Source organism: Asparagus officinalis, chromosome 2 (genome assembly GCF_001876935.1).
Source record: "Asparagus officinalis chromosome 2, Aspof.V1, whole genome shotgun sequence".
Taxonomy (NCBI): domain Eukaryota; kingdom Viridiplantae; phylum Streptophyta; class Magnoliopsida; order Asparagales; family Asparagaceae; genus Asparagus; species Asparagus officinalis.
This window is the reverse complement of record NC_033795.1, coordinates 2835714-2848389: the sequence shown is the minus strand read 5'-3', so window position 1 is coordinate 2848389 and position 12676 is coordinate 2835714. Positions and strand designations below refer to the sequence as shown.

Here is a 12676-nt window from a genome sequence, read left to right as displayed (position 1 = left end):
AGAAGTCTTGTTTTTTTTTTCTATTTAAGTACACTAGTAGAAATTCAACTATCCTAGACGGAATATCCTAGACGGAAAAAATTCCGTCTAGGATACTATATCCTAGACCGAAACATTCCGTCTCTGGTATTCCGTCTAGGATATATTATTCTAGACGGAAATTTCCGTCTAGAATAGTATTCTAGACGGAATTAGGTATTCATTTATTTTTTTTAAATAGTCTGTTCATCCTAGACGGAAATTTCCGTCTAGGATGAATTTTATTTCCGTCTAGGAGAGTCTCTCACTTTATATTCATCAGAACCCTAAAATCCGTATCCTCCAAATCAAAAATTCTTCTTCTTCTTCTTCTTCGTTCGTGCCGTCCTCGACGCCGTCTGCAGCCGATCGTTTACACCTCGTCGTCCTCTCCCACTCCCGCCGCCTCCTCAGTCCTCATTCGACCCTCGTTTACACATCGTCGTCGTCTTCCTCTCACACTCCCGCCGCCTCCTCAGTCCTCTCCCACCACGTCAAGCTCTTCCTCTTCCTACTCCCGCCGTTTGCCACCTCCGCTCATGGAGCCCTTGCCGGCGATTGCCCTAATTGAGGTAAGCGATCCTTGATCTTGATTTGATTCTATGCGATTTCTTTAGGGTCTGCCTGATTTCTAGGTTTCGTTGATTTTGGTATCTTTTGTTCTTATTTTGGATTTCTTTAGGGTCTGCCTGTATTTCTTTAGGATCTTGATTTGATTCTGTGCTTATTGGGGATTTTGGTATCTTTTGTGCTTAGTGAGGGGATGGCTGACTCAGGCTGAGGGGTACTGTGTCTGTGCAATTTGCTTGGAGAGGATCTTGATTCACGAGGCTGCCGGTGTGAAAGCTTGCGAGCACGCTTACTGGTTTGTTTTACGACTTCATTTATTTTGCATTATTTTGCGAGCATGCTTACTCGATTGTGCTATACATAGTGATATATGGGATGATTTAATGTTTCCAGAATAGGCTAAATTGTTGTTAAATCCAGGTCCCATGCTATATATTGCCGATTTGTCATAAAATGGAGCTGCTTTATCTATTTGTTCATTAATTAGTAAGTTCGATCAAAATTGTCAGTTAGTGTAGCCAGATATATTATGGACAATTGAATTTATGAAGCTATTAGTGCGCCAGATATATTAAAGGTCTCTTGAGTTCGACATTGGCAAATTAAGAGGTTTGTAGGTTTATAAATTAAGTTTTGGGTTCCGTCCCCTAAACAACTAGCTTCGGGATGAATTCCCCTGCCCCTTACATAAAAAAATGTGCTCTACTTAAAATTATGACTAATACTATAACTAGAGACTGATATACTATAATAAAAGGTAATCTGTCCTTTGATATTTAGTTGTCCTTTTGGTTGCTTGTGTTTTGTTTCTTTTTTCGTTTATGTCAATCTCTTTTCCCCCTACCTTTTTCCTTATTTATTTCCACAATTTTGTTAGCTTCGTAACTTTTTGTTCTGTGCGTTAAACATGCAGCCTTAGTTTTCCCTTTCCTTCATTTGTAAGTATTTGTTTTTCAATCTACTATTAAAAAAGTTTTAGTTTTGATGCCACTATTTGTTTCTGGATCTGTAAGAAATAATACATAAGGGAAAAGAAAGATTTACGGATAAAAATGACATGCATGTTTGTATGTATACGCGTAGAGATTACCACCATTGTTGGTTTATCATTTGGAAATATTTAGCTAGAAAAAGCTTGGACATTTATTTTTGTTTACTTGGAGTTTCTACCATGACGAGGCCGATGAACTTAGAGCCCCTAATTGGCAACTTCTATAGCAGTGAATTAAGTTTGAATTTATATATGATACCTCCTCCTCATTGGCAACTTCTATTTCTGTTATCTTGTTTAGCTAGTTAAGCCCACAAGGCTCTCATGTTTATCATACAGTTTGTGATTTGATTAATTGTACAAATATGATTATATAGGCTTGTGATTTGAAAATGTGAGTTTGGAAGAAAAGGTTTTAAAAAAATAGAGTGATATATAACGCAATATTATATAATAATGTGTTATATATCCAATTTAGGTAAAAAATATAACGTTAACCCTAGACTCCCGTCCAATAATTACAGCCAATTCTTTGAGGTTATAATATTAGATGAACGAGTCAAATTTGGGTAAGAGGTAAATTTTCCTACTCGAAATTGATCGTTCATCTTTATATTATAATAGAAATGAATTGGTATAAAAATTTGTAATTATTGGATCTGTCCTTCTCGGACGGGTTAGGAATATAATAGTGCATACATCCAACTTTGTATACTTTGTATGATTTCATTTCTTAAAAATTTTGGCAGCCCATACCTGTTGTTCTCCGTGTACAATAAGCGTATGTTGTTTTGCGTTTTAGACGCTGACATATCCCTACTTAGGCTTTGGGATAAAAGTCCCCAGATTGGAATTCTGGTGTCTTCTTCAATCGGTGAAAGACTAAACCGGCAACGCATGTTAGGCGTAGGCTTATCTCTATTTAGGAGTCGAGATAAAGTTCCCCACGTGTGTATGACGTGGATTTTCGCGTTATTAATAACGGCCTGCCATAATGTCGAATATGTGGGCTTTTGTCCTTTTCACGGCAAAAGACTAACCGGCAACGCGTGTTAGGCGTTGACTTATCCCTGCTTAGGATTCGGGATAAAATTCCCCATGCATAAAAGGCATGGATTTTTGTTGCTACGATGCTGAATACGTAGACTCGGTCATTTTTACGGGAACGAACCACCCAGCAACGCGGGTTAAGCGTTGACTTATCCCTACTTAGGCTTCGGGATAAAATGCCCCAGACTGGATTCTGGTGTCTTTTTCAATCGGTGAAAGACTAAACCGGCAACGCGTGTTAGGCGTAGGCTTATCTCTATTTAGGAGTTGAGATAAAATTCCCCGTGCACAAAGTGCACGGATTGGAAGTTGGGAATTGTGTCTTTTCTCAGGGTAAAGACAGACTGGAAAATGGAAGAGGATGAATTTTATATTCTATCTCCCGGCACTGAAGAGGAAGAATTTTATATTCTATCTCCAGTTGGAAAGGAAACTCAAGGTGGGATCTCCACCCTCAGAATCCGAAATGATGAAACTAAGAGTGGGATCTCCACTCCGAGAATCGGAAAGATTCAAACGACCCTAACTTTTATAGGATTGGTCATTCGATCCAAAAAGAGTCCCTCATTTATTGAGGAGAAAGCCCAATTTCGACCCTAACTTTTATAGGTTTGGTGGAAAAAGGAAAAGATGGAAGTCTTTCGTTTATCGAAAAGGATAACTCAATCTTAGTCCTAACTATCTGCAGGTTTGACTAAGTAAAGTTGGAGACAATCCTAACTTTTATAGGTTTGATTGCTCAATTGAAAGTGGACCTCTCGTTCATGGAAGGAATCGAGAGGGGACTTTGGTTGTGGTCCTAACTATAGGAAGGTTTGACCAGGTAGACAGTGAGAGTGGGAGTACAAATCATAGTGGGGGTTTAATGTTTATCACCTTGTTCGTAATTATCGGGTTATCCCTAAGAAAATTACATATAGTGTTCTTCCGGGAACTTCCCATTACATGACTCATCCACCCCCAGCTTCTTTCTTGGAACTGGGTCTGACTTTGTACTCCGTTACATGTTTGGGTTAGCTTTTTTTTTGGAACTGGGTCTGACTTTGTACTCTGTTACATGTCCGGGTTATCCTTAAGAATATTAGCATAACATTCTCTAGGAACTTCCCATCAACGGTAGGAAACAGTTTATACTCATATACTTATTGGAGTATCAGGGAGCAGTTTAACCTCATATACCGATTGGAGGATTAAGAAGCAGTTTATACTCGTATACTTGTCGGAGTGTTGAGAAGTAGTTTATACTCGTGTACTCTTCGGAGTGGTGCCATTCTCATTTGGCTTATCCCAGCGTTATGACGCCGGCTTCAACCAAGGTTTGGATGCTATTCTTTAAAGTAAAGCAACCCTTGGTGGGATGAAGGATCCTCCTGTGGTACGCTTCGTCTTTGAATGAGTACTCTTTTTGGAGCCTCGGATCCGAACTATTCTGCTGTCTTCGGAGCTGTTGTTGTGACGTTTGATTAACGTCAACAACTGTTGTAGGTGCCTTCCCTTCATCATGGGACACGAGACTCGAATTCAGAGGGTTGACCATCGGTTGGTTTCTTTCGACCTTCCTCCTTCTGAGGAAGCGTTCGGCATGTTCTCCGCGCACCTTCAACTCTTTCCAGGTATTGAGCGGCTCTACTCCCATAACGTCCAAGATGTTAATGGACAAGTTATTATGACAGGTCTGCAAGACGAATTCCTCCGTTACGGGATCCTTGCAGTTCATTGCCTGATTGCGGAAGTGTTTGATGAAGGTATCCACCGACTCTCCGTCTTTTTGTTTCTCATCGAAGAGTGTCCTGATCGACACTTCGGCGTCATCATCGAAGAAATGAGTGAGGAACATGCTTTCCAGGTCCTCCCAGCTGTTGATGCTTTCGGGCTTGAGGCGGCGGTACCAATCGAAGGCGGGCCCGCGAAGGGTGCCAACAAATGACCGGACCATCAGAGGCTCGTTGCCAGAGATCATACCTAAATGGGACTTGAAGTAGATCAGGTGCTGAGAGGACGAGCCCTTCCCGTCGAATGGCGTGAAGTTGATCAGGTTGAACTTCGCCGGATACGGGATCGAATCCCACTCTTTTGGGTAAGGACACGGAATGTCGGTCTTCTTTACCTCTTGAGCAGACATTAAAGCGTTAATTTTGCTCTCGAGGTCCTTCATCTTTTCATCCTCATCTATATCCTGTTTTGGACAATTCTTGAGAGGAATAACGGGGCCACCCCCAGCATTATCATCTTTGGTGGGACCAACCCCAGTATTATTGTCCTTAGTGGGACCACCCCCAGCGTTGTGTTCATCCCGCTGTCAACTGCGGCGTTCTGGGTGCGACGGCTGGATTCAACTAGCTGATTTGACAAAGCTCGGATTTGTTGGTCGTGCATTTGTCTCATCTCCTGCATAGCCATTTCCATTTTGATTTTGAATGCTTCTTTCTGCTTGGCTAGAGCATCCTCAATGATTTTGGCTATTTGCTCGGTGTTGACCATGAACACTTCCCGAGCTTTTCCTATGCTAGACGTTGTATCGTCAGAGGCGATTGCGGAATAAGAATCCGAGAGTTTGTCATCAGAATGTATTCCTTCATGGACACCCTGGTAATCATTATGTCCAACGGTTTCTAGCTGAAGCTGAGATATTTGTTGGGTTATTCCCGAACCGACTCTTCTTCCTGGAGAGAAATTAGGGTTAGAACCACTTGAAACAATCGGAGATTTTCCCTTATTGACCATGTTGATGGTAACTTCTGGGAATTCATCATCTCGAGCAACCGATCCTCTTTGGTGGAAACGCCTTGATTTGGGCTTCGTCGTTCCGTCGGATATTCTCTCGAATACCGAGACCCTCCGCGGAGCGGTCTTAGGATAGCTACACGCTGATGATACTGCCCTGATAATTTTGATACACGGACAGTAAGAGTCCGTTTCCCGGGTACTTCTCTTTCGAGATTTATTCGTACCCCCAGCCTGATAGTACAACTCATCGATGTTGCGGTCGGAGTAACCTATCGGCTGCTTACATGGATTCTCAGGTATAACGCGTTCGTCTGTCTGAAGCGTTTTCCTCTGAGTAAACATTGCCTTGTTCAATAATTACAGCCAATTCTTTGAGGTTATAATATTAGATGAACGAGTCAAATTTGGGTAAGAGGTAAATTTTCCTACTCGAAATTGATCGTTCACTTTATATTATAATAGAAATGAATTGGTATAAAAATTTGTAATTATTGGATCTGTCCTTCTCGGACGGGTTAGGAATATAATAGTGCATACATCCAACTTTGTATACTTTGTATGATTTTATTTCTTAAAAATTTTGGTAGCCCATACCTGTTGTTCTCCGTGTACAATAAGCGTATGTTGTTTTGCGTTTTGATATGTTGTCAGTGCGCATAATAACATCCGCACAGTGTACAGGGAGAACAGCGGGTAAGTGCTGCCGAAATTTTTAAGAAATGAAATCATACAAAGTATATGAAGTTGGATGTAAGTACTATTATATTCTTAATGGATAGAATCCTTCCTATGACAGCCGTTAGAGTGTGTTGATTAGTTTCCATACCTTAATAAGTTTCAAACATACCTTAATGCCGATACTTAAATGCAACAACGTAAGAGGAATAGAGCCACTTGGCGCTTTCTGAGCTCCAGATCTGCTTGGTAATGGAGTCCATTCATCTGATCCAAAGCCTTGACGAACTGGTGCGCGAGGCGTCGTCGTTTCCTTTGACGTGCTCTCTTTGATAGAGTTGGCGCGCCTTCAGCAGCCGACTCCTTAATCGTAAAGGAGTTCAGATCTGCAGATCTAGTCTCATTGGATGCCGGCGGACCGTTGCAAGGTACGACTGTAGCATCGGCTATGGGGAGATTGATTTCTTGGTTCTTCAGATCTGGAGACCGACGGATCTTCTGGGAGGAGGAGGCCTTCCTGCACCTGCAAGGAGAGGCAGATCTGGAGGAGGAGGCACTCCATGAAGTATGCCGAAATGAACCCAAAAAATTTAAGTAGCGGTGCAATGTACTGCCCCTGTTATAGGTGTAAGAATATGAAGCTGAAAAATAAAGATGAGATACGAAGTCACTTAGCAAACTCTGGTTTTTACGAGGAATATAAATATTGGTCCTATCACGGGGAAGGCTGTACCGAAGATGAAGTCCCGGATGTGCATGTCGGTACCAGTCATGATGTCAGGATAGATGATACAGACGTAAATTTACAGACTGATATTGGACCTGACCATACCGAATATGATATTAACAATGACAATGAAGATGATATCATAGTTGATGTCCAAGACGCTCATGCTCCCGAGGACTTGGATCGTATAATGAAACTACTAGAAGATAGTGAGAAGGATTTGTATGAGGGTTGCACCGAGTACTCCAGGTTTTCATTTATGTTGGAGCTCTTACATATTAAGAGTCTCAGTGGAATGGCAAATACTTATTTCGAAATGCTTCTTGATTTACTACGGAAGGTAGTTCCAGGAGGATGTAGATCTGACGAATCTCTCTCTCTTTTACGTTGAAGAACTCGATCCGATCTCTCCTCCTCCTCTCTGAAATTCGTGCACCTTCAGTCTTTAATCCGGCCGGGCTTCGCCTAGGCACGAGAATTCTAGATCTCAAAAAAATGAGGCCTAAGGCTTGTATTTATAGGCTTGAGGGGATAACGGGCGGTTAAAATCGCACAAGGGCCCAAATCTGCATTGGAGACACCTCAGGATGTCTCAAACTGGTTGGAGACACCCTAGGGCGTCTCAAATTGGTTGGAGACACCCTAGGGCATCTCAAATTGGTTGGAGACACCCTAGGGTGTCTCAAATGGGTTGGAGACACCCTAGGGTGTCTCAAACTGATTCGAGACACCCTAGGGTGTCTCGGCCTTGGCCGAGACACCTCGGGGTGTCTCATTCAGGCTGAGACGCCGCGTTATGTACACTTGTTCATTTCCGCCGTAACTTCTTCGTCCGAACTCAGATTTGAGAGATTCAAAGTGCGTTGGAAAGCTGACGAAGAGTTCTATAAGCTCCAATGATTAGATCATCTGTGGAATAAATGAGACACGAAGGGCATTTCGTCTTTTGTAAGTGACACGGGGCTCCCGATCAGTTCGTATCTTTATTATTCTGAAACTCCGTTGCTTCACATAGTTATTTCGTCCTCGAAATTCGGAAACTATATGCATCTCACAACGTGAACTTCCAAATAAACATATAGAGATATTTATACTTAACGCTCTAAAATGGTAACACTCCCGCTCAAATCTTAATCTAGTGGAACTAGTACATCGGGTGAAAAATCCAAACAAGGAACCCCCCATATATATACCGTGTGTTCCGAAAGATTAAGAATTAAGCGAGAATATTCTCATACTAGTGTTAAATGCAAATATAACCAAATGTCCAAATATCATATAAGATACATACCATAAGGTACTTGTCAGAAAATTTATTTACCTGATCAAACAAATGTGGGTAGTCGCGTCGCATGTCCTCCTCGCGCTCCCAAGAAGCTTCCTCAACTCCACTTCGGTTCCATTGAACTTTCACCAATGGAATCACTTTGTTCCTGAGTCTCTTGTCCTCTCTAGCAAGTATAGACACTGGGATCTCAATAGTAGTCAAATCATCTTGAAGCTCAATCTCTGGTGCATCCAACACTCGCTGCTGCTCCTCATCATGCAAGTGCTTCTTGAGCATAGAGATATGGAATACATTGTGTATACTAGACATAGATGCTGGAAGATCTAGTCTGTATGACACAGCTCCAATACGCTCCAAAATCCGAAACAGTCTAAAATATCTCGGTGTAAGCTTTCCTCGCCTCCTGAATCGCTGCACGCCTTTCATAGGCGATACCTTCAGCATAACCAAATCCCCAATCTGAAGCTCTAGGGGTCTTCGCCTCTTATCTGCATAGCTCTTCTGCTGACTCTAAGCAGCTAGAATCTGCTCCCTGATCAATGTTATATTCTTAGTAGTCTGCCTCACAAGCTCTGGCCTAAGCATCAAGCTATCTCCGGCTCTGCCCAACATATCAGTGATCTACAGGGTCTCCCGTACAATGCCTCATACGGAGCCATACCGATTGTCGCTTGATAACTGTTGTTATAAGTGAACTCTATCAATGGAATATGATCCTCCCAGCTGCCTTAGAAGTCAATGACACATGCCCGCAACATGTCCTCCAACACCTGATTTACCCTCTCCGTCTGACCATCCATCTGTGGGTGGAATACACTGCTATAAGATAGCCTGCTACCAAATGAGTCCTAAACTCCTCTAAAAATGCGAAGTGAACACCGATCCTCGATCCGACACGATCGTATCTAGAACTCCGTGAAGTCGAACTATCTCCCAAATGAAGATCCTCGCATAAGTCTCGGCTGTATAAGTAGTCCTTACTGGAATAAAATGTGTTGACTTCGTCAACCGGTCCACTATCACCCAAACAGAATCATTCCCCTTCTTTGACTTCGGTAACCCTACAATAAAGTCCATAGAAATATCTGCCCACTTCCACTTTGGAATAGGTAAAGGCTGAAGTGTCCCTGTCGGTCTCTGATACTCTGCCTTCACCTGCTGACAGGTAAAATACTTTGCCACATACTCTATAATCTCTCTACGCATACCACTCCACCAGAAATACCTCTTCAGGTCCTTGTACATCTTGGTAGTCCCTGGATGTACTGTGTACCGAGTACGATACGCCTCATCAAATAACTCCCTCTTCAACTCTGCACTGGATGGCATAACCAATCTACCCTTTATCCGTAGACCTCCATCTGCTCCAATGGTCCATTTGACCTTAGGCTCTTTGGAAATCTCCTCCTTATGGAGTTAAATCCAAGATTCTTCCAACTGAGCTCTGACAACTCTGTCACTCCAAGATGGCTGCACTGACACAGCTCCTAAAAATGCACTAGTACCACCAACCTCAGAGTAACGAGCACCTCAAAGTCGCAACCTGATGTCGACGCTTCCTACTCAAAGCATCCGCTACGACGTTCGCCTTCCCCGGTTGATATTGAATCGCGAACTCATAGTCCTTGATAAACTCAATCCATCTCCGTTGTCTCTGGTTGAGTTTCTTCTGAGAGAAAAGATATTTTAGACTCTAATGGTCTGTGAACAACTCAAACTGCACTTCATACAAATAGTGCCTCCATGACTTTAGTGCAAATACCATTGCTGCTAAATCCAAGTCATGAGTAGGATAGTTCTGCTCATGCACTCTCAACTGTCGTGAGATATAAGCTACTACTCTCTGAGTTTACATAAGGACACCTCCCTAGCCTACCAACGATGCATCTGTGTAGACGACGAATGTCCTGTCGCTGCTCAGAATAGTCAAAACCGGTGCTGTAGTCAACTTAGCCTTTAATGTATCAAAGGCCTCCTGGCACTCTATGCTCCAAATACCCTTCTTCGTAAGGCATGTAAGTGGCGTCGAAATCTTCGAGAAGTTCTGGATGAACTTCCTGTAATAACCTGCTAATCCCAAGAAACTACGAATCTCTGTCACCGTCTTCGGCGGTTCCCAATCAAGAACTGTTGTAACCTTAGCCGGGTCTACTGATATGCCCTCTCTGCTAATGACGTGGTCAAGAAATCTGACCTCTGAAAGCCAAAACTCGTACTTGCTGAAATTGGCATATAATTGGTGCTCCCGTAGGGTCTGCAAAGCTAATCAGAGATGCTTCTCATGATCTGTCTCCGATCTCGAATAAATGAGGATGTCGTCGATGAAAACAATCATGAACTGGTCCAAGAAAGGATGGAAAACCCGGTTCATTAAATCCATGAATACCGTGGGTGCATTGGTCAACCCAAATGGCATGACCATGAACTCGAAAGATCCATATCGAGTAAGAAAAGCGGTCTTGGGGATATCCATCTCCCGAACCCACAACTGATGATAACCAGAACAAAGATCGATCTTTGAGAAAAACTACGCTCCCTACAACTGGTCGAATAAGTCATCAATCCTAGGTAATGGATACCTGTTCCGGATGGTGACCTTGTTCAACTCCCGATAATCTATACATAGTCTCATACTACCGTCCTTCTTCTTCACCCGGATGGTGACCTTGTTCAACTCCCGATAATCTATACATAGTCTCATACTACCGTCCTTCTTCTTCACGAAGAGGACCGACGTGCCCCACGGAGAATGACTCTGACAAATAAAACCCTGAGCTAACAACTCCTCCAACTGGGTCTGAAGCTCCTTCATCTCAGCTGGTGCCATGCGATAGGGTGCGCGGGATATCAGGGCTGTGCCCGGCTGTAACTCAATACAAAACTCAACCTCTCTCACAGGAGGTAACCTAGATATGTCCTGAAAGACATTCTGATAATCCGAGACAACTCTAGTCTCCAACAAATCAGAACTCTGATCCCATCGCATCACCTCATCGATAAACGTCAGAAACGACTCCGCAAAACGGTTGCACTGAGAAGTGGCCACAATCATCTCGGACCCATCGGACACTTGCAACTTGACTGTCTTCGCAAAGCAGTTAATACTAATATGGTAGGACGACAACCAATCCATACCAAGGATGACATCGAACTCGGACATATGCAACACTATCAGATCGATTATGAACTCGGACTCGTCTAAACTGATAATACACCTCCTACAAACGCTCTCCAAAAGTGATACCTCTCCTAGAGGGGTAAAAACTGATAAATGGGAGTCTAATGGATGAGCTATGAGCTGGAGTCTAACCATGAAAGCATACGAAATGAAAGAATGCGAAGCTCCCGAATCGAAAAGAATACGGGCGGGAAAGGAATTCACGAGGAACGTACCCTCCACAACTGCTCCGCTGGCACCATGATTACGAGGAACCACTGTATATACTCTGCATGTGGCTGAAGACTGCTCTACTGCTGTGCTGGAGAATATGGGACAATCTGCCCCTGGGGAGCCTCCTGGACTGCTCGAACCTGCCCCTCTATCCTCTGTGCTGCTGGCGGTACCTCAAGCCTATTCTGTTGGCCCTGACCTCTGCTCTGCTATCGCTGCTGCTGCTGGTTTGGACCCCTGCCCTACTGGGCTCCTGCTGGTGCACTACGACACTCTGATACCTTGTGACCCACCTTGTGACAGTTAAAGAAAACTCCCTGGAACTTGCGCTGCTGATGCGCCCTCTGATCCTGTTGGGGTCCCTTCTTATGAGGGTCCTGCTGCTGCTGATGTCGAGACAATGGTCTCTTGTTCTTCCCATTGTCTCCAATCTGTCCCGCCTTAGTCTTTCCCTCCTTGTCCTTCTGAAACATAGCTGGCTCATTCTCCTGTGAGGTGGCTGCCTTGGCTACCTCTCAAACTGAATAGAATTTCCTCGAAACGAGGTATCGACGAAGATTATGGCGAAGCCTTGCTAGGAACATCTGAGCCTGACGCTCTCCTGTCTGCCACATCCCTGTGAAATGCAGTAACTCCATGTACTTGCTCTCAAACTCTGCAACTGACATGTCTCCCTGAATCAAACAGGACAACTCAAGTTCCTTCCCAGTCCGTGCTGCAGAAGAAACATACCACATCAAAGAAGTAAACAAAATCCTCCCAAGTGAGGATCATTCGCTGCTCTAATGGAAACTAGAATTGGTACCATCTCCCGGCATCCCCCTTCAGACTGTATGATGCTAGCCTCTGCTTTTGTACCGAGTCTAAGTTGAGTATGCTAGGACATTACTCACATCCTCCTTCCACTTGTAGGCTACAAGTGGGTCTGAAGAGCCCTGGAACTCCGGTGCTCTCATCTTCTGGTACCTCTCTACCAATCGGAGCCAAGCCTCCTGCTCCGTGGTTCTATCTGGTACCGCTGGTAGAATAGCTGTAGGTGCTGGTAGGATAGCTGCGGGTGCTACCTCTGGGTCTCTCTCTCTGATTGGGACGGCTGGTATTCCCTGTAGTGGAACTACTGATGGTGGTGGTGTCCGTGGTGCTATATGGTTCGCCACTAGCTCCTCAATGGCTGTCATCCTGGCAATAAGAGGAGCCATGATATCCACCAAATACTGATGAACCTGCTGCGGCTCCGGG

The 12676-nt window shown here is 43.8% G+C and overlaps 1 long non-coding RNA gene across 1 annotated transcript; it reads left to right on the top strand.

Moving 5' to 3' along the window:
* Positions 244 to 1074, top strand: LOC109829914. Its single transcript, XR_002244151.1, has 2 exons — positions 244 to 590; positions 775 to 1074. It is a non-coding gene; the product is annotated as an uncharacterized LOC109829914 (long non-coding RNA).